The sequence below is a fragment of the Dermacentor silvarum genome, chromosome 9 (assembly GCF_013339745.2).
Source record: "Dermacentor silvarum isolate Dsil-2018 chromosome 9, BIME_Dsil_1.4, whole genome shotgun sequence".
NCBI lineage: Eukaryota > Metazoa > Arthropoda > Arachnida > Ixodida > Ixodidae > Dermacentor > Dermacentor silvarum.
In genome coordinates, this window is record NC_051162.1 from 152,824,713 (window position 1) to 152,845,485 (window position 20,773).

General features: G+C 47.0%; 1 long non-coding RNA gene across 1 annotated transcript in view; it reads left to right on the forward strand.

Moving 5' to 3' along the window:
* LOC125939948 (uncharacterized) overlaps window positions 1-20,773 on the forward strand; it is a 43,032-nt gene that overhangs the window by 13,222 nt on the left and 9,037 nt on the right. The window contains exons 2-3 of the long non-coding RNA XR_007463188.1: window positions 1,547-1,726; window positions 17,505-17,530. This is a non-coding gene — a long non-coding RNA (uncharacterized LOC125939948). The remainder of the gene's footprint in view (window positions 1-1,546; window positions 1,727-17,504; window positions 17,531-20,773) is intronic.

A 20,773-nucleotide genomic window follows, 5' to 3' on the forward strand; every position in this document is an offset into this window, starting at 1 on the left:
CCAGTGTTCGTCCAGTGCTGTGGTTGTCCCAGCAAGAGCTATTACCATTAGATTCAGGACTGACCACCAAACGACATCGACATCTGCGGAACTAGCTGCTCTTCGCGATGCACTTCGTTTCGTGAATCGGGAGTCACCTCGACAATGGTCAATCTTCAGTGACTCAAAGACAGCCCTACAATCTGTGCTATCAGCTCTGCGTCGCGGGCCATACGAACAGCGCGTATTCAATATTAGATACCTACTCCATACATCACATGAGAAAGGACACCACGTGACGTTTCAGTGGCTTCCAAGTCACTGCGGCGGCACAGCGAATGAAAACGCCAATAATGCCGCTCGGGCAGCTCTTGACGACACACAGGAAGAGGCCATACCGCTCTCACGGTCCGACGTAGCGAGCAGACTTCGAGTGCTTGCACAGGAGATCCGCCCTCTCTATGCTGCACACCAAGCAGCCAGACCAACCGGAGCAATCGTCACTACCACCTGCCCTCTTTGATGCATCTCTGTATGCCAACTGGACTCCGCCGAAAAGAGGCCACTATGCTTTATCGCTTGTGGCTAGGGGTGGCATTCACGAAATCTTATTCATTTCTCATTGGAATGGCCGACAATGCTTTTTGCAATGCTTGTATTTGCGAGGAGACGCTAGAACATATTCTATGTGACTGTCCTGAATATAATGTTCCGAGACAGTCCCTGGCGTCCGTTCCAGCACACCTGGACAATCGCCCAATGTCAATTGAAACGATTCTCACGTTTCGTCGACAGAAGACATCGCAGCTGAAGGCGCCGAAGGGACTACTTAGGTTTTTAAAGGAAACGGGCTTGGACAAGCGGCTGTGACAGTGATGTCACACAAGAGTGACGGACTGTGACTGACGATGAGTGTGCTCTCTCTCTCTCACTCCTCCCCATCTTTCATTCCCCCTCATCCCGCTCCCATGTGTAGGGTAGCAAACCGGTTGTGCTGAACTGGTTAACCTCCCTGCCTTTCCTTCTCCACTCTTTCCTTCCTTCCTTTACCCCAACCCCTCCCCCTTTTTTCCTACAAGCACCTATTTTCTGCCCCTACATTTATTCTATCTGTCAGACACGATAGTTCACTGACCTCCAGCGGAGCAGATACCCCCCCTACCCCCGCTCTCCGTCATCCCGGCCCCTTCCACGACAAGACGAAGCTACAATGACACGTCAACCGGCTAACACATGGCGCTGCCTCAAATTCCTCGACCTACTATCAGGGGCGCGTTAGCTTTCTTTTCAATTCTACGTCCTCACCGTTAACACACTCTCGTTCACTACCTCACCCACCCGCCTTACCTCTTCCCCCTATAGAAGAACCCTACCTAAATATACTGTGCCGAGGAGAGCATATGTCGCCTTGAAGAAGGCAAGTCCACATGTCGAAACATTGGCTCATGCGCTCACCTTGTTCTCGTGATGCTCATCATGCAGATGAGCAAGTGGCACAGTGCTTACGCATACTTAGACAACTCCCAGAGCAGTTTCTGTGAGAATTTTATTTTTATTTCTTCTACAGTCTGCTCTCAACCAAACGAACAATTGCACTACTGCTCTTCAAAGAACAAGGTGTATGATCGGCTGTGCCCGCAAGCACCCCGGAAGCACTGCGAGCATGTTGGAGAGCAAATGTGCCTCTGTAACGAAGGATTCTATCGGCTGAGGTTTTGGTACCCTTGCGTTAGAAAGAGGGACTGCGGTGAGAGCCTTTACGTTTTTGTGCGTGCCAACAAATTCTTGCTTGAAAACCTCAAATTTAATAGAAATACTACCAGTTTATTCTACACGTCACATGTTTTAGCAGCTTGAATAACACAATCATTTTTCTGAGACGAGCCGTTTCGCATGGCCTATTTTACAAAGTACTAACTGCATGCTAATAGAAAAGCGCGAAAAGACATCGCAATAAATGTGATGCCCCGTTAACAGACACGTAAACAAATCAGCACCACCTTAATGCAATGGTATTGATGAATACCGAAATGTTCTTGTTCGTGGTGTATTACTTTACCAACAGCAAACTTGCAGGCTTCCGCCCGTTCGAAATGAAGACCATGTATATAATATTTGTGCTTCCTTGCCTCCGAAGCGGGTACGGCTAATAACACACCGGACTTGAAGAGATTGCAGAACATCGTTTTAGATTACACTGCATTTTCTTGTAGAGGACGCTCTACCGAAATTAAGAGAAATATTCACGCTTATGTTGTCAAGCATTGCTTAGTGCCGATAATCTTCCATGTGTTGAACAGCGTTTGGTATGATGTTCAACAGCCAAAGAAATTAAAGCGCTGTCGAGGGCCGCAGTATAGGGTGGTGCGATAAGATTAGGGTATCTTCGAGTGCTGAATACGAAAGACTGACAGATGATCATGGTGAATGGAAATCAGAAGGGGATGCCGTCGTCTATTAGTGGGCATAAATAAGCTGCTAACTTCTTTCACTGCTAACTTTTTTCCAACTTAACGGAACACCTACTATGTGCCATCAACAGAATATATTGATAAGATGAGCAAGAAATTTTCGCTATCATCTTATAACCTATAGAAGAGATAACCTAAGAAGTTTCCAGAAGATTTTTAAAACGTCTTGTGCCCGTCTCATCACGCCTATTTCAGATGGCTGAAAATGACTTGTAGGGGATGTGTAGCCAGAGAAGTTGAATGCAATAAATGGGATATAAGAGGTTTTACAAGACGTCTCCCGGCCACTGGGGCTTGCGTTGAAACAGTAAATGACACCTTCTGTCGCTCGCAAAGGATTCTAAAAAATACAGCTGACATGTGCACGATACATTTAACATTGCTATCAGTTTCAGTTTAAGTAGAATATATACTTCCAAATTTCAGTCTGCTTTCTTGCTTATATTCGTTATTTTTAAGCGGGATGTCTTGAATGAATTTCTTGATAGGCAAATAAGTTGATGCTTCGTTAGCAGGCAAAAAATTTGCAGTACCTTAAGGCAATGGAATGATGAATACCAAAAGGCACTTGTTCATGGTGTAAATTAAATATTCTAAACAAAAGCCTTGCAAACTTTCTCCAGTTGGAAATTAGGGTCATGTATATGATACTTGTGTTTCCTTGCCTACTAATTGGGTACGGCCAATATGAGACAGTACTTGAAGAGACTGCAGAAGGTCATATATATACACTGCACTTTCTTCTAGAGGACGCTCTACGCAAACCTGGATAAATATTAAAGGTTGGAGTGTCATGCATTGGCTAGTACAAATTACCTTTAATATGCTAAACATCATATTGACACGTGTACTTATTTATCATTTTATCGGGGACTGCATTTCACCCGCTAACAAATTAATGTTATCGCTCAGAGCAAGACGCGCCTGCATGATTGGAACTTACTCGAACGTTATCTATGCTTCTGTCCGTTGTATGTTGCCACTGAAGCTTGTGTAATCTTGGATGCTATAACGTAAAATGATTCCAAACTGTTTTTATTCCGAACTCCTGAAGTCAAATTTACGTAACCACCGACGCAAGCATCGGGCGATGACCCGCAGCGTTGTCTGAACAACACAATCAAACACTGTCTTTGTTTATAGGAGGTCACCTTTGTTCGCTTTCAAAACGAATTACATTGTCTACACTCAGCGGTTTTTCTTATCTAATTGGCTGACAAGAGGCGAGGAGCACGCTCTAGTGGAGAGGGTCTCGATGGAGCCGAGCCAGCGCAGTGAAAATAGATAACCGCAAGAGGGTGGTGCCGGCTTCCCCAGCGAGAACCGTAGGTAACGTGCAACTCCCAGAAGCGCTTGGGTTTAAAGTGGAAGGAAACATAAACAGATCAGCCGTAGAGATCAGCAAGAGACGATTGGAGTACTGGTGGAAAAAAAGTAGGGAAAAGATGGATGCGACCTGATCTCTTAAAATCATAGGCAGCGGTACAAGGTAAATTTTTGAAAAAGAAAAATAATGATAGGTATACAAAAATGCAAGATAAAGAACATGTATAGTATACCTGATTAAATCAAGCAGGCTAGGTGACTATTTGTCGCCGCCCCGTTTCAAAGGGGATGCCAATAAATCATCATCATCATCATCATCATCATTGGTCCGCTTCGCCTTACTTAGCTTGCGGTGGCTGGTCGAAAATCGCGGCGGCATGCAATGGAAGGATAAGAATGCCGCTAAAACGGATCCTCAGCAAGTAATAGTTGGCAGATCGATGTCGTATGCATGCCGAAAGGGCTCGATAACGTTTTACTGCCACGCAAAAAGGTTTATCAAGCGCAAAAAAAATACATGCTCACAAGCAGGTGCGAAGCGAGGACCTGTGCGATTGGCGGGCAGCCATCTTCTATTCCTTTTGGAACGGGGCAGTCTGGCTATTCAGAAAATTTTTCAGTTTCTTTAGACATAGTAATGCATTTTTTTTCGCTTCACGTCACTTCGACGGGGTGAGTTTTCACGGTTGTGTGAGATCGCGTGACAGAAAGGCGAAGTGGGCATAGCCAGAAAACATTGGACCAATAGCAGAGGGCTAATGGTGAAAAGGCGTGAAATTAGGAATGGTTATTTTTCTTTTATTTAAGATGAAGTGCACAAGATGCTTGTCAAAGGCATTGTTACACCCTCATCGAGTTAATCATACATAATCAGTGGGTACACGCTATATCAGAAGGGGAGCTATCGCGGTTTTCGTGACATCGCTTGAAAGACAGGCGAAGTTGGGTGTGGCCCGGAAATGTTTTGACGAATCGTGGAGGCTAATTACAGAAATTAGAATAAAAACAGTTTGGAACCATTTTACGTTGTAGCGCCCCTGATTGCATGCGCGACGCGAATTGTGTAGTACTTGCTAGAAGACACGCGGGCACCAATGATTACCCTGGAACTTTCGATGAGTCATGAATGAAAGACCGACAGCGTTCGATGATCACCGACAGCGTTCGGCGCTATCGTTGTTTCCAGTTTCACTTGTTTTGTGGGTTCCAGTTAGGCCAATAAGAGTTAGTTTCCTCATTCACAGTTGGGCCACTATGATATTGACGGTCATTACAACATGACATCTGGTGGAGGTGCTTGTTAGTTCATGTCGCGGACGCTCCCAAAAAGCCGTGATCCAAGCCCGAACTACGAAGATACCACTGTAAAGGGGGTTTATTTGGGTCGTAGAGCGGCAGCGAGAAACGCAGCACCAGCAGGTAGGGCGTAGCCAGTGAGCGAACTGGGTACGAGCCACACGATGGCAACGGGGCTGTTCAGCCCCCCCGGTATGGAAGTCTAGCCATCCTGGCGACCTAGGGAGTGTGCAGTGGATCGTAGTACGGCTTGAGCCGGTCAATGTGTACAGTCTGTCGCCCGCGACGACGGAGATTGGAAGATGGCAACACGGGTTCAACCACGTAATTAACTGGTGATGTTTGCGCAACCACGCGGTAGGGCCCGTGGTACTTGGGAAGGAGCTTTGACGAAACACCAGCAGCAGCAATAGGCGGGGCCCAAAGCCACACGAGGGAGTCGATGGCGAAAGGGTGAGGAGGTGGTTTGAGGTCATGACGCTGTTTTTGGCGACACTGTTGAGCAGACGTCAACGAACGGGCAAGTTGTCGGCATTTCTCGGCGTGCTGAGCGACCATAGCAACAGGTGAGCAGTCGCCAGGGTCCGGCCGGTACGGGAGAACCGTATCAATGGTGCTGGAGGGCTGGCGGCCATAAAGCAGAAAGAATGGTGAGAACCCGGTAGTGGCTTGGGAGGCAGTGTTATATGCGTATGTGACAAAGGGAAGTACAGCATCCCAGTTGGAATGGTCTGACGCAACATACATTGATAGCCTGTTACCAAGAGTTCTGTTGCATGAATCGTTCAGTTAAGCGATTCGTCTGTGGGGGATAAGCGGTAGTTGTGCGGTGAATAATTTGGCATTCTGATAGGAGTGACTGCAGCACGTCCGAGAGGAATACGCGACCCCGATCGCTCAGCAGTTCACGAGATGCGCCATGGCGGAGAACAAAGTTGTGTAGAGTGAACGAGGCGACGTCTTTTGCTGATGCGGCAGGTAAGGCGGCGGTTTCCGCATATCGTGTCAAATGATATACGGCGACGACAATCCATCGATTGCCAGCGCCATTAGATGGAAGAGGCCCGTATAAATCAATGCTGACACGGTCAAATGGGTGAGCTGGGCCGGGAAGTGGCTGGAGAGGTGTGGTGGAGAGGTGCGAGACACATTTGCGTCGCTGGCAGGCAATGCAGGAGAGTACGTATTTGCGGATGAAGGTGTACATGCCGCGCCAATAGTAGCGTAGGCGAAGCCGTGTGTAGGTCTTCTACAATCCGCCGTGACCATACTGGGGGTCGTAGTGAAAAGCGGAGCATAAATCGTTTCGAAGGTGGCGGGGCACGACTAAGAGCCATGTTCGGCCGTCATTATGGTAGTTGCAGCGGTATAAAAGTCCGTCGCGGATGGCGAAATGCTGGGCCTGTCGGCGTAACGCTCGAGTTGCCGAAGCCGCCGGTGGGTTGGACAAAATATCGAATATCGTGACGATCCATGGGTCTTTTCGTTGCTCCGAGGCCATGTCCATGATGTCAAGTGGTGAGATATCACGACTGTCGGTGGGAGTAAAGGCGCCTGAAGTAACTGGGAAGCGCGAGAGGGCATCGGCGTCAGAATGTCTGCGTGCAGTGCGATAGACGACACGGATATCGTATTCCTGGAGGCGGAGGGCCCACCGAGCCAGGCGACCCGACGGTTCTTTGTGGTTAGATAACCAGCAAAGAGCGTGATGATCCATCACCACGTCAAAGGGTCGACCTTAGAGATATGGGCGAAATCTTTGAAGTGCACATACGATGGCCAAGCACTCTTTTTCGGATAATGTGTAATTGACTTCAGGATTTGTAAGGGCACGACTGGCATAAGCGACCACGTATTCGGCATTAGCGTTCTTACGTTGTGCTAGCACGGCACCTAGGCCTACACCACTGGCGTCAGTGTGAAGTTCTCTAGGTAGGCTTGGGTCAAAATGGCGCAAGATTGGCGGAGACGTAAGTAGGCGGCCAAGAGTGGTGCGCTTCGTCAGACGCTTCCCACCAATTAGAAAGTGCATTGTCGCCTTGGAGAAGTTGGTTCAGGGGTGCGATCACAGTAGCGAAATTGCGAACGAATCGTCGATAATAGGAGCATAGTCCAATGAAGCTGCATAGTGCTTTCAAGTTAGTGGGCTTCGGGAATTCGGATACGGCACGAAGTTTAGCAGGGTCGGGAAGAATGCCTTCTTTGGTGACAACGTGGCCTAGTATAGTCAGTTTCTAGCTGCAAATAGGCACTTCTTCAAGTTAAGCTGGAGACTAGCATTCCGGAGACAGGTGAAAACTTGATGTAAACGGCGAAGATGGGTCGGAAAATCTGTATAAAACACGACAACATCATCGAAGTAGCAGAGACAAGTATGCCACTTCAGGCCGCGCAGGATGCCGTCCATCATGCGTTCAAAGGTGGCGGGTGCGTTGCAGAGACCAAACGGCATGACAATGAACTGGTACAAGCCATCTGGTGTTACAAACGCGGTTTTTGGACAGTCAGCGTCAGCCATGGGCACCTGCCAGTAGCCAGAGCGGATATCTTAGGAAGAAAAGAACTCCACTCCTTGTAAACAGTCAAGTACGTCGTCTATACGTGGCAACGGGTAAACATCCTTTCGAGTAATCTTGTTAAGCCTTCGATAATCAACGCAAAATCGTATGGTGCCATCTTTTTTCTTAAGCAGGACGACTGGTGATGCCCAGGAACGACAAGAAGGCTGGATGACTCCGCGTTTAAGCATATCGTTCACCTGGTCATCGATAACACCTCTTTCGCTCGCCGATACTCGGTACGGACGCTGCCGATTGGGTGCATGGCTTCCGGTGTCGATAGTGTGCGAAACAGTCGTTGTGCGGCCATGTGACGTTGCTTGACAGTCAAAAGAGGAAGAGAAGCCTTGGAGCAAGTGAACAAGTTCGCCTCGCTGCGTCGTCGTAAGGTCACTGGCAATAGACGGCGTAAAAGAATGCGGCAGCGACTGAGGAGGCGGCAAGATAAGCGGAGTCGTCCATTGTGCCAAAGATTGAAGGGGAATCAGTGACTCTGCTCTCCCAAGGCTTTCACGGCGGCGTAAAGTAATTGGTTCGGCCGACGGGTTTGACACTAACATCAGAGAGACGCCAGTGATGAAGTCGAGAACAGCGAACGGCAGTGGTAGTGATCGGCGGCGAACTAGAAGTTCAGAGGGCGTGAAGAGTACTGTGCCGGCATCTACAGAGGCACAAAATACACTGACAAAAGCAGAAGACAAGGCAGGTAAAATGGTATCTTCTGAAACGGTGCTTTTGAGACAAGAGACAAGTTGGCATGGATAATATCTGTCGAAAACGAAAACAGCTCAATTTCGGCGCGGGCGCAGTCGATGATCGCATGATGTGTGGAGAGAAAGTCCCATCCTAATGTGATGTCGTGAGAACATGATGGCAACATGATCAATTCGATGACATAGAGAACCTCCTGAATGACGACACGAGCGGTGCAGGCACCGGATGGCTTGACGTGCTGCGCATTGGCCGTCCGAAGGGATAATCCAGAAAGCGGTGTCGTCACTTTTCCAATTTTGCGGCAAATACGGGCATCTATCGCTGAAAGTGCAGCGCCGGTGTCGACTAGGGCTAGCGTCAATATTATTTCTATTGCGATTTCAATAACGTTTTTGGTGAACTGTGAGGCCTTATACATTTTGCTGACACCGCAGTTCTTGCCTCCTGAACTGCGATATTCAGTGTTCCTGGCGCAGAGGGCTCCGCCGACGGTGCATGGACGAAACGGAGCTCCGGCGAGGAGACGGTGAACGGCGAGCGGGGAAGGCGGTCTCAGCGGCGGGAAGAGAATCATAGCTGTCCGAATAATTGCGCCGTTGTTGGAAACGTGGCGCATATGGAGGCGCATTGTTGGAGACGTTCGGTGCAAGTAGGCGACAGTGACGTGCCACGTGTCCAGCACGGCCACAATAAAAACAAATCAGACGGTTGTCTTCCGTGCGCCAATGGTCTTGAGGTCGCGCACGCTGTACCACTGGTCGAGCGGGAGGGGATACAGGCGGGCGCAAATGTGGGCGAAGTGGACCGTAGGTCTGCAGTCTAGGTCTCGCAGTGACTTTGGCGTACGTCAGGGGAGCGGCAGTCGGAGCCTGATGGAGCGAAGGCGGGACGTGGTCGGCTACCTGCTCCTTGATGACATATTGCAGAGCGGGCGCCAATGGAGAACTCGACGGGCCGTGTGTAAGCGGCATGAGCGAAAGCTGACGGGCAACTTCTTCACGGACGAAGTCCTTGATCTGTGCTAACAGCGAAGTGTTATCCGGGGCAACAGCCAAGCTCGACATTGAAGTGGCCTGTGGAAGAGATTGGCGGGTGGCTACGCGTTGTTTGCGTAGTTCATCGAAGCTTTGGCAGAGACTGTCGAGTTCTGACACTGTTGCCGGGTTCTTCGCCAGCACCATCTGGAAGGCGTCGTCTTCAATGCCCTTTAAGATGTGCCTGATCTTCCCGGCATCAGCCATTGCGGCGTCAACGCGGTTACAGAGCTCGACAACATCTTCTATGTAGCGGTAAATGTCTGCCCGCTCTGTTGTGCACGACCACGCAAACGTTGCTCGGCGCGAAGCTTGCGAATGGCGCGGCGCCCGAATACCTCCGTTTCGCTAGCTTTGAAGGCCGCCAACGTCGTGAGATCACGTTCGTGGTTTCGGTGCCACACGCTGGTGACACCGCTCAAGTAAAACGACACGTAATAACTCCGCATTTGGGTGTCGTCCCAGTGGTTGTGGTTGCTCACCCTGTCGTACTCAGCCAGCCAGTCTTCTACGTCATGATCTTCTGTACCAATGAAGATGGGTGGGTCGCGTAGACGTAACGGGCCAGGGCAGACCAAGGTAGGCACCGAGGCAGCGGGTCGTGGTTGTGGTGGTCCTTCTTCCGGCATAATGAAGCAAGGCTGTAGTGTCCGGTTGCGAAGTTCCAGATTTCCGGTCGTACCCCAGCACTTCATCCAATTGTAAAGGGGATTTATTTGGGTTGTAGAGCGGCAGCGAGAAACGCAGCACCAGCAGGTAGGGCGTAGCCAGAGAGCGAACTGGTTATGAGCCACACGATGGCAATGGGGCTGTTCAGCGTGCCGATCTTCTTCCTCACACTACCAACATTGCGAAGGACCAGCGAGCTAGGCACAGGCTACAACAGTTACAGCCGGAGCACGGACCTCTACCTGAGCGGACCAGGGCGTTTGTGGGCAAGTCAACTGCCACGATGACGGACGCAGCATACCATGCAGCCATCGCACATGAGCAACCCAGGGTGCCACAAACCACCCGTGCAGCTTCGTCGGACGACCTGGAAACCTCGCCCGAGACTTTCAAAAGGATACCAGCCTTCAACAACTGGTCCTCTGAGGATAAGTTGCGCCATCTATACCTCTGCTTTGAAGATGCCGCGAGGACTTGGTTCGGAAACCGAGAGTCCGCCCTTACAACGTGGGACCTGTTCCGCAGTAACAGCCTCAGAACCTTCACGAGTGTTGTCCGAAAAGAAAGGGCCGAAGTTCTATTGGAAGCCGCATAACAGCTTTCAATGCACCTGGATAACGAGAATGCTGTCATCTTTACGGAAGAAATGAGCCGTCTATTCCTCCACGCCGACCCGGAAAGTTGCGAAGATAAGAAAGTTCGCCTACTCAAGCGTGGTGTGAAGCAAGAACTTTCCCCCGGAATGATACGAAACTCACCGAAGACCATCCAAGAGTTTCTTCGCGAGGCCACCAACATCGAGAAAACATTTTAGGAAGCGATAATTCAACCGCCGCACGATCTGAACAAGCTACGCCGAATTTCAATCACTGGGCACAGACGACCTGTGCGACACCATCAGAGCGGCCGTGCGGGAGGGGCTTCAGAAGTTGTCCCCTTCATCACAGCCTTAAGTGGCTTCGAATGCCAACGTTGTACGCGAGAAGATCCAACAGTCACTCGGAGTACCTCAATCCCCGCAGCCTCAGCCGGAAGCGATGACGTGCGCCGCCGTAGGCCGCCGGCAGGTGCCCCCTCCGCGACCGCGCCAGGGCCCGATAACGCCGCACTTCCGTCGTCCACCACAGCCGTCGCCGCGAGCACGCCGACCCGTAGCCTCGCGCAGCATTCCAAGCAAGACACGTATGGCGCATTCCAGACCACCGTCCGCTCTGCTATCACTGCGAATCTGCCGGCCATGTCTACCACCGATACCCATTGCGGGAGATGGCACAATGTATGTATGTATGTATTTTTATTTATTTATTTATTTATTTTCAATACTGCCACTTTCAGTTGAGAGCATAGCAGGTGGGCATTACAAAGAGACAGTCATGTTAAAAAAATGACATTTTGTAAACATGCGCTCTTGTACAAGGCATTTAAAGCAAAAGTCACGCACAAATTCAAATTAACATTTCAAAAACATGCATGCTGCGCACACGAAATGAAGTACAACCACGAGGAAGGATTACAACCAGTTTGCCAAGCAAAGAGAATCAACGCCTTGTCGATCATGCGCAATGTGGAAACATTAACTAATACTGAAAAAACAACGCGAAGCACAACCAGGCACAGGATTGCAATCTGTTAAAAAAAGGGAATGGAATAAAGGAGCAAGCAAGCGATAGTATAACAACGAAGTTATGTGCAACAGCATAAGCAATCCCTTCACCAAGAAAACCGGTACACATTTCATAGGCCATCACCAGCAAATATTAGGAAAGGAAATACATGGTATAAGTGCAGGAATCTAAGAAGACGGAACTAGCGTTCAAATGAGAGAGTGTGCGTGGCAATGGGGGTGGTACTAGAGGTTAGATGTATGTTCTAACTTTGCACTGAAAGCGGACACTGTTTCGGCGTCCGTGATATCCTGATGTAACCGATTCCATTCACGTATCGTAAGTGGGAAAAACGATTGCCCAAACGAGTCGTTGTTGAAATAATATTCAATTAATGTGTATTTATGCTTATGACGAGTCGGGCGCGACTGTGAAAACGCGACGTACTTAGACACATCTATCTTATAGCTGTGATGCAGCAGTTGGTACAGAAACTTGAGACGTGCCTGCTTTGCTCTTGTGGATAGAGTCCTAATGCCAGAAGAAGTCAGAAGGTTAGTGGGAGAGTCCGTGCGTTTATACTTGTTATACACAAATCTTATGGCTTTGCGCTGTACCGACTCCAATTTTGTTATACTAGTTAGGGAATGAGGGAACCAAACTGTATTAGCATATTCTAACACTGGTCTTACGAATGTAGTGTATGCTAGAAGCTTTGAGGACGCGGGTGCCATTCTTAAACATCTTTTTACATAGAATAGCTTGCGTAGTGCGACTGCCGTGATGTTGGCAACGTGTGTGTCCCATCTGAGGTCTGACGTCAACGTAACGCCTAAATACTTATGTTGTTGAACATTCGCTAGCGGTTTACCATTAATAGTGTAAGTGAGTTGGGACGGATTCTGTTTACGTGTTACTGCAATGGTTACGGATTTTTTTACATTAATGGACATTTGCCATTTAGCGCACCAGTCTACTAACTTATCAAGGGACGCGCTGAGTTTAAGGTGGTCTGTAATGCTGTGAATTTCCTTATAAATAATGCAGTCGTCTGCGAAGAGCTTGATACTACAGTCAATGTTTTCTGTAATATCATTTATAAAGATTAAAAATAATAGTGGTCCCAGGACGGAACCTTGAGGAACTCCAGAAGTTACAGGGACAGTTTCTGATTTAATACCTTCGAAAAGCACGAACTGGGAGCGGTTTGTCAAAAAATCTTTTATCCATGAAAAAATAATCCCTCTCCGATTACACTTTTTAGTTTTGCGATTAGTTTACTATGACATACGCAATCAAAGGCCTTTGATAAATCAAGTAAAATCATGTCCATTTGGCCGCGGTTGTTGATGTTAAGTGCGAGGTCATCAACTACCTCGGTTAGCTGGGTGATAGTGGACAAACCGCTACGAAATCCGTGCTGATCAGGGACAAGAAGTTTAGTTCTCAAGAAAAACGGTTATGTGTTTTAGGATAATGTGTTCGAACAACTTACACGAAGTGCTAGTAAGAGATATCGGACGGTAATTAGCTACTGAAGACTTGTCTCCTGATTTGTGAATGGGTATTATTTTGGCAATTTTCCAGTCGTCTGGTAGCTGAGACAACGTAAGTGATTTACGGAAAATTAGCCCAAGATACTTGCTGCACCATTCCGCATATTTTCTAAGGAACTCGTTTGGAATATCGTCTGGGCCACTGGATTTTTTAGGATCGATGTTTAGCAGTAGGTTGAGTATTCCTGCATCTGTGACTTCAAGACAATCAAGGCTTGATGGACCAAGGGATGAAATGGGAGGAATGATACCGTTATCTGTGGTGAATACTGAGCGAAAGAAATTGTTGTATGCATTAGCTTTTTCCTCTCTTTCCTCGGGACCCGTGTGTGACGCCGTGGAATTATTAGTGCGAAGGTGTCTCCAAAACCTGTTAGGATTGCTTTAATAAACTAGGAAGGGTGACGCTGAAGTAGTATTGTTTGGCATTTTTTGCTTTCTGTCTGAACTCTGCTTTCGCGCAGTGTAGTTTGTGCCGAATGGACGGCTGGCAGTGTTGTGTTTTTCACCACCCTGCGCAGTCTTTTTCTTCTTCGCTTTGCCTGAATTACTTCACGTGTTATCCAAGGATTGTTCACTGTTGGTTTCCTTAGTTTCGTTGGTATGAAGTTAGTAATACAGTGGATAACAGTAGATTTGAACCTGAGCCAAAGTAGATTAGTATCAGTGGCTACATCGGAAGCTAGCTGTGAAAAAAATTCAAACTCATCTGCGAGATGGGTTAGCACACTGTTATCGTCTGTCCTTTTAAAATCGGTTACAGTTGATCTACGCTGTTGATCTGCAAAGCTAAAGCCGAGCGGCAGCAAGCAGATAGGTAAGTTATGGTCAGATATGCCCTCTACTACATCAGTTTGAACCTGGTCTATTGGAAAGTGTTGGCTAATAAGTATCAAGTCAAGTATATTTTTAGTTGTGTTTTGTGTGCGCGTTGGAGATGATACGATTTGATGTAGGTTAAAGTTCAACATTAGGTCTATCAGTGCGTCCGCGGCAGCCGATGTGTGGTTAAGTGTAGTCCAGTCAATGTCCGGAATGTTAAAGTCTCCCATTAGCAGGACACGAGAGCTGCGTACGTAATGTTGCATGAAGTCTTGAATTGTGGTGATGCACTCGTAACCTGAAGATGGGCTTCGATAAATGCAACCAATAAATATGGGGGTGCCATCACAAAGAAGCCGGCAGAAAACGGCCTCGGCGTCTGTCACAACGGGAAGGCATACATATGAAAGGCATTTTTGATGAGTAAAGCGACGCCACCACCACGGGAAGGTCGGTATTTGCGAATAATGACATAATTGGGAGGAACAAGCTCATCATCAAATATTTCGGGAGAAAGCCATGTTTCCGTAACCCCTACTCTATCAGGATCATGGCTCCAGTAGAAGACTTTCCAGAGCTTTTATTTTGTTGAGAATGCTTCTCGCGTTAGCATTTAAAATGGTTAGGACTTTGATTTTACGTGTTGACGAGTTGGGCGGTTTGCGGCCTTAGTGGTGTATGTATGTATGTATGTATGTATGTATTTATTTATGTATGTATGTATGTAAGTATGCATGTATGTATTCATGTGTACATGTGTGTTTATGTATGTATGTATGCATGTACGTATGCATGCATGTATGTATGTATGTATGTATGTATGTATCTATGTATGTATGTGTGTATGTATGTATGTATGTACTTACGTACGAACGTACGTGCGTTTGTATGTACGTATGCGTGCATATCTATCCAAGCGTTTTCTCGCCTACTGGGCCACTGGTTAGTCCGTGGTAGAATTGTTAGCACATCAGGCTGGTAAGCTGAAGTACAGGGTTCGAAAGCAAACGGCGGATGAAATTGGAACGCTGAGTACGTGATAATGTACACATACGTGCCTCTCTTCAACGAAGCACTTTCAGCCAGCATGGGTCACTGTAAACGCGGTACTAGGTAGGCACTAATGTTCGAAGAAACTGTTTGACGCCGACTTGGGGCACAGGGCATGTTCCACTTATGCTGTGCTAGTCTTCAATGAACTTCTTTGATACCAGCTGGGGCCCCTGGATATGTGCCATTATACAATAACAAAAAAAAACGTTCCCTTACTTTCCGATTCTGAGCGGTACCGAACGCGAGCCACAAAGGCAGGAACCTTCCTGACGAGGGTTAACCCGACGCAATTTCAGGCTGTACCATAAGTGCACTCGGTAGGTGCCGCTTCTCGATGAACGCCTTTCGCCCCGACGCTTTAGCGAGCAACGCCATAAATGCCTGGGTGTGTGGCGCTCTTCAATGAACCTCTCGCCAAGTTAGGGCACTGGGTACGTTTCATTGATTGTGCGGTACGCGAGAGGACAATTTTCAGCGTTTGCGGGCATCGGTGCGCCACGACTCTCGTCTCGGAGGCCACTGGCGGACGTCTCCGCAGTGCCACTATATGGCGTAGCACTTCCATAAAGAAGCGATGGAGAGGAGCCCGGTTTCGGCATGACTTATTTCTCTGCTTTCGCCATGCATTTCAAATGTTACCCCAGACTTCGCGCTGGCGGCGCCAGAGGGCGCCGAATGTTCTTAGGAGGGGCAAAAGATGAGTCCCGCTGCCGAAAATGCCCCATACAAAACTCGTATCGACTGTGGCAATACGTTGTGCTGCTATACCGATTCAATGATAACGCATTACCGTCAACAGTCGTCGTGAGACGGGTTCTGCTTAATTGTTACTAATATGTGGTCGCTGCAAGTTCATTGGAATTCCAGATGTATTTCGTGTATGTTTTTCCATTTTTCATGTCAATCAATGTGTTAGGTACAATATTACCTATTTGTTGTTTATGGACATTTAACATGGAATTGCATCCATTCGCTTATCCGCTTTTTCAGCGGTTTGTTATACCAAATACGTACTTCGTACTCATCTAGTAGTGTATTAGCCAATGCGTGACTATTTCTTCTTGTACCAGAGTTTATTAGATAGTCGGTTACTTATAACTTGAATTTCATGATATTCTAGCATAGCACTTAGGCTCCCTTTTATAGTTAGCAGTCTTTAGTGCTCACTGAGGCGGAGAAATACGTTGATGTTTGTCTTTGCATTTGTGGAAGTGTTCATTGAGGTTCCTCATATCGCTTGACAAAATATAGCCTGCCGTATTTCTGAACTCACAGATATCTTATTACTGAAAAAAAGTATGCTAGCTCTTTATTTTCTTGCCTGCGGGTAATTCAAGTATACAACTAGGCTACTGCAAGGATTGTATGATTAGGCATGATTACTGTTGTCAACCAAGCATTCTGCTTAAAAATCGTCAGTGTTGGCTGTCATTATTACTAGTGAAGGACCAGTAGGCCCACGCTACCTCATTTTTTGCGTCTTTTCTTCTGTTACGACACCACCAGTTATACCCGTTGATAAGCGTCGGAGCTTCTCACTTCTTAGACAAGCTTTTTTGAAAGCGTAAACATTTTACATCTGTGAAATGTTTACGTGAATCTGTTTTTGTGAAGGCGCAAACATCTCATTTGTAAAACCCTTGGCTTCTTTTTGACATCATTACTTCTTGTTTTTGCCTCATTTTTTACATAACCGAAGGTATGATGCTGTGTTACACTACTTCCATTATTCAACTTCACCCCTGGTTTAGTTCTGTACACCATTCGCGCTGCTCAGAATTTGACTGGCACTACAGATTGGACATTCCTGAAAGCGCGTGGGCCGCCTAAAAAACGATATCGCTCGGCTTCGTAGTCACCAGCCTTTTGTTCCGCGTAACTTACTACAAAAGGGGATGGGATCGCGAACACAATTCCTCGGTACTATGCGTTGTAATTCCGTAATTAGGTTCACAAGCTCAAAGTGAATTTCTCGTCCAAATTTATATATGCCTCTGCTAGAAGCGACAGCGGCTTATTCGACTTCTTGTTTCTGTCCCGCAACCTCTCGTATGGTGCATATTATAAAAATTTAGACACGAACCTCTGCACTTTTTCAACCGTGTTGTAATTTCTTGTCGGCTGACAGTATCATTAGCCTTCAAAACGACACATTGACCGGCCACTAGAACGAGATGCTAAGATTTACGTTTGGTACTGGCCGTGTTTCTCTTGTTTCAACGAGAACACGAGGCTCAGGGGTTGGGCGCGTTGGTATTTCATGACGTATCTTTTACAATATCGCAACTAAGAGTTAAAGCTAACAGGTTTTCAATCCTAATATGTTGTAGGAAAATTACCATTTCAATCTTCACGCATATGTACTAATATAAATGCTTTGTTGATTCCATGATCCACAAATATCACGGGCTTCAATATAAAGTCAAGAGAGAAATCAGCCACCTCCTGGTAAGTCTAGTATTTTACTTAATTGTTATCTATGTATAGCAAACAATTGCTTGCTGCAATTCAACGAAAAGAAAGAGAAACACTACGACAAGGTGCTCTGAACGAACATTAGTTAGGGCCCATTCGGCTAAAAACTTTCGCTTTCTTGCGCAAGCAAGTGCTTGCGATGCTGCTGAGCACAAGCAAGTTACTGACATTTCTGATTACATGGATGGATTAACAATGTAACTCTCACATGATGCATATATCTTGTTTTGTTTCGCCAGTTTGTCAAGAAATCTGCTAAGTGTTTAATTATATTTATAATGCATTAGGCAGCATTTGATGTAATGGGCGAATAACCAGGCGTGAAAAAATTAAGGACAAATTGTTTCAACTTTTTCTAAGTATTACGTCATGGCTGCATGCCAATCTGGGCAGCCGGAATGACGAAATGGCTTTTGCCTCGAATTACACTAATTAATTCCTTAGGTGTGGAGGGACAACTTGTTATTAGCTGAAGCAAATCACTAGAAAGGTCCTTACTCAATGATCATTGTTTCTTAAACCGGACGATCAAGTCATCTTTCAAAACATGCGGGCACTTTCGGTGGTATTTTGCCTGAGAAATGGAAAAAAAATGTCGCAGTTTCACTCGAAAGGCGAAGCATCGATTAGAGCCATACAAAGTAAGGATAGTACTTTTATCTGCCACATGAACTTGTAAACATTTGCCTGCTAACTAAATTCACAAACCGCGGACACTCGCTGTCAAAACGCTGGCTTGATGAAACGCAGCCACAGCAGAGAACGAAGTGACCTTCGTGCTTTCTATCACTTCAATGCAACCTCAGCGCCGCGCACACACAGCTCGCACAAAGTTACGAGCCAACGACGCACATAGACTGTGCCAACAACGCAGATCGCAACAACGCGGATCGCGCAGTCGCCACATAACCAGTGGCAGCTGGAGTAGAAAGCTGCCCTTTCCCGATCTGTAACAACGTTTGGTGCATCGCGCACGATGGAAGACGGCGCACCTCCTCCCGGTTTCCTCCCTTTCGTGTGGGCGAGATTGGGCCGTAATGGCCAGTACAAGTTCGCTGTCACCGAGTGCCTCATGATCAGAAACACAGCTATCATGATCACGATAGACAACATCTTTGACGTTCATGGCTGAAGACTGCGAGGAGCGGATGGTGGGAATTTCACTATCCGGTTGCTGAATGTCGGGAAGATGTGGTAGGGTGAAGGTATTACCATTCTAAAAGAAGCCACCCTATGCTGTCTTTGCCTTTGACGTGCAAATATTAGTGCCAAAATTACCAAGAAATGCTAATTCTCGAATTTCTCTGGCAAAACAAGTGGTTATGGATGACTGAAATGCTTGATTTAGTGTATTGTCATCCGTAAACACTAGCTGATTGACCACTTGATTTCACCCAGAAAGATAACGTACTCGTGACGTCTGCGGCAGAAAGGATGTTCTGCATCCGTAGCCAAGGTTTGTGAGTGGTGGCGCTGGCTAACACTCCATGTTTAGTTCTAGTAGTAAAAACAACACTACAACAGAAAGTGGACGGAAAACGGCGCCATGGTAGCTCAGTCGGTAAGAGCATCGCTCGCGTAATGCGAAGACGTGTGATCGTTCCCCACATGCGGCAAGTTGTTTTTTCATGCACTTTCATTTCCGTTATTTTTTATCATTTCTTTAATTCAGTTAAGTACAAGTACTGTCTACGATGTTGTCCTTGATGTCTATGTTTGTTGGCTTCCTATAATATGATGAATCAAATCGGACCTCTCGGTTCCCATTCCTCTCGTCCTTGAGTGTATTACGATAAGGTACTCCGCGAGTAGCTCTGTACCAAGAGCGCTCTAACGCAGTTTGGTTGGTGAAAGTTTTCTACTAAAGAAAGCAAGTGGTTTTTACTCTCGTTAGAGCAATTCGCTCTCCTGTGAGACGAAGAGCATGGCTGCAGAAAGCAGCTCCATTATGGCGACGAACGCGGTGGTGACACGAACAGACCATATTAGAGAAATTGGTTTATCTGTTGTAGAACAGAGCAATGCCTCCAGAGGCTGCACAATAACGGCACATCAAGAAATGAACCTTCAAAATAGTTGATGAGCGCAAGAAGGGGCTTAGCTTTCGCAGTTGATTCGGGCCGCGAAACGTCTATGACAGCTATCACTTAGTCGGGGAGGGGACAAATGCCGTTGCTGTTGAACAGGTCATCCAGAAATTCCAAAGGCTGGACGATGAATTCACGCTTATCCGGGCTGGTAATCAGGCGATGTTCGGTGAAGCACTTGAAATCAAGGCGGACATGTTTGAGATGCTCGGATGAAGAGGTGCTCGCGACAAGGGCGTCATTAACACACGTGCAAAGAAGCGGCATGCCACGAAGAATGATACCCAATAAACGTTGCAAGCTTTGAGTGGCTTTTCGTAGGTCGAAATGCTAACGCGTGAATTTGAAAATGCATACGTGTTTAAGAATGACTGTTTTGCTAACGTCCTCGGCTTTGACAGGAATGCCATGGTAGGCTTTGTGACGGTGAAGTTTTGAGAATAGGGTCCATCCGCGTAGATTGACGATACATTTGTGTATGTTGTGAAGCGGGTAACGATCAGGTATGATTGCGGAATTCAGACAAGAAAGTGCAGCATTGAGGGGAGAGATAGAGTTAACTTAGTTGGAATTTAGAAAAGCCATGTTCCAGCGCGTACAAAATTAAATTATGTGCTGAGACAAAAGGACGACAGGGAATGTGGAGCGCTGGTCTTCAACTGTATAAACCGTACTACAGTTAAAACAATTCAAGACTACAGTTGGAGCATATCTTGGACAGACACAAGAATCGCCACAAGGACATCTATCGCAAGTTTTCTTGGATACCATATGAAGGGGCACCGACCAACTACTTGATGGCTTAGCAAAGGCAATTTATATCGTGTGTTGCCATGGGTGAGCGATGCGTAGCCTGTCAACGAGGTGTGGCGTGAGTGGTCTGTCCTATGGTTACAATTTGAGACACGGTATAGCGCTTCACAGGCTTTGTCCGAATGGACGTCGCCGTTACGGATGGGAACTTTTAAAGCAAACTTTCGTAAGGTGGTGGCACGGTACGACGGATACAAGGCGCAAACGGATAGAATGTGGATGTTCTGCCAGTCACAAAAATAACCATGGTAAAGTCAAGCAACATCTTGTTGGCCATGTCCACGAGCATGGAGAAACTTTAGAGGAACTCTGTTCC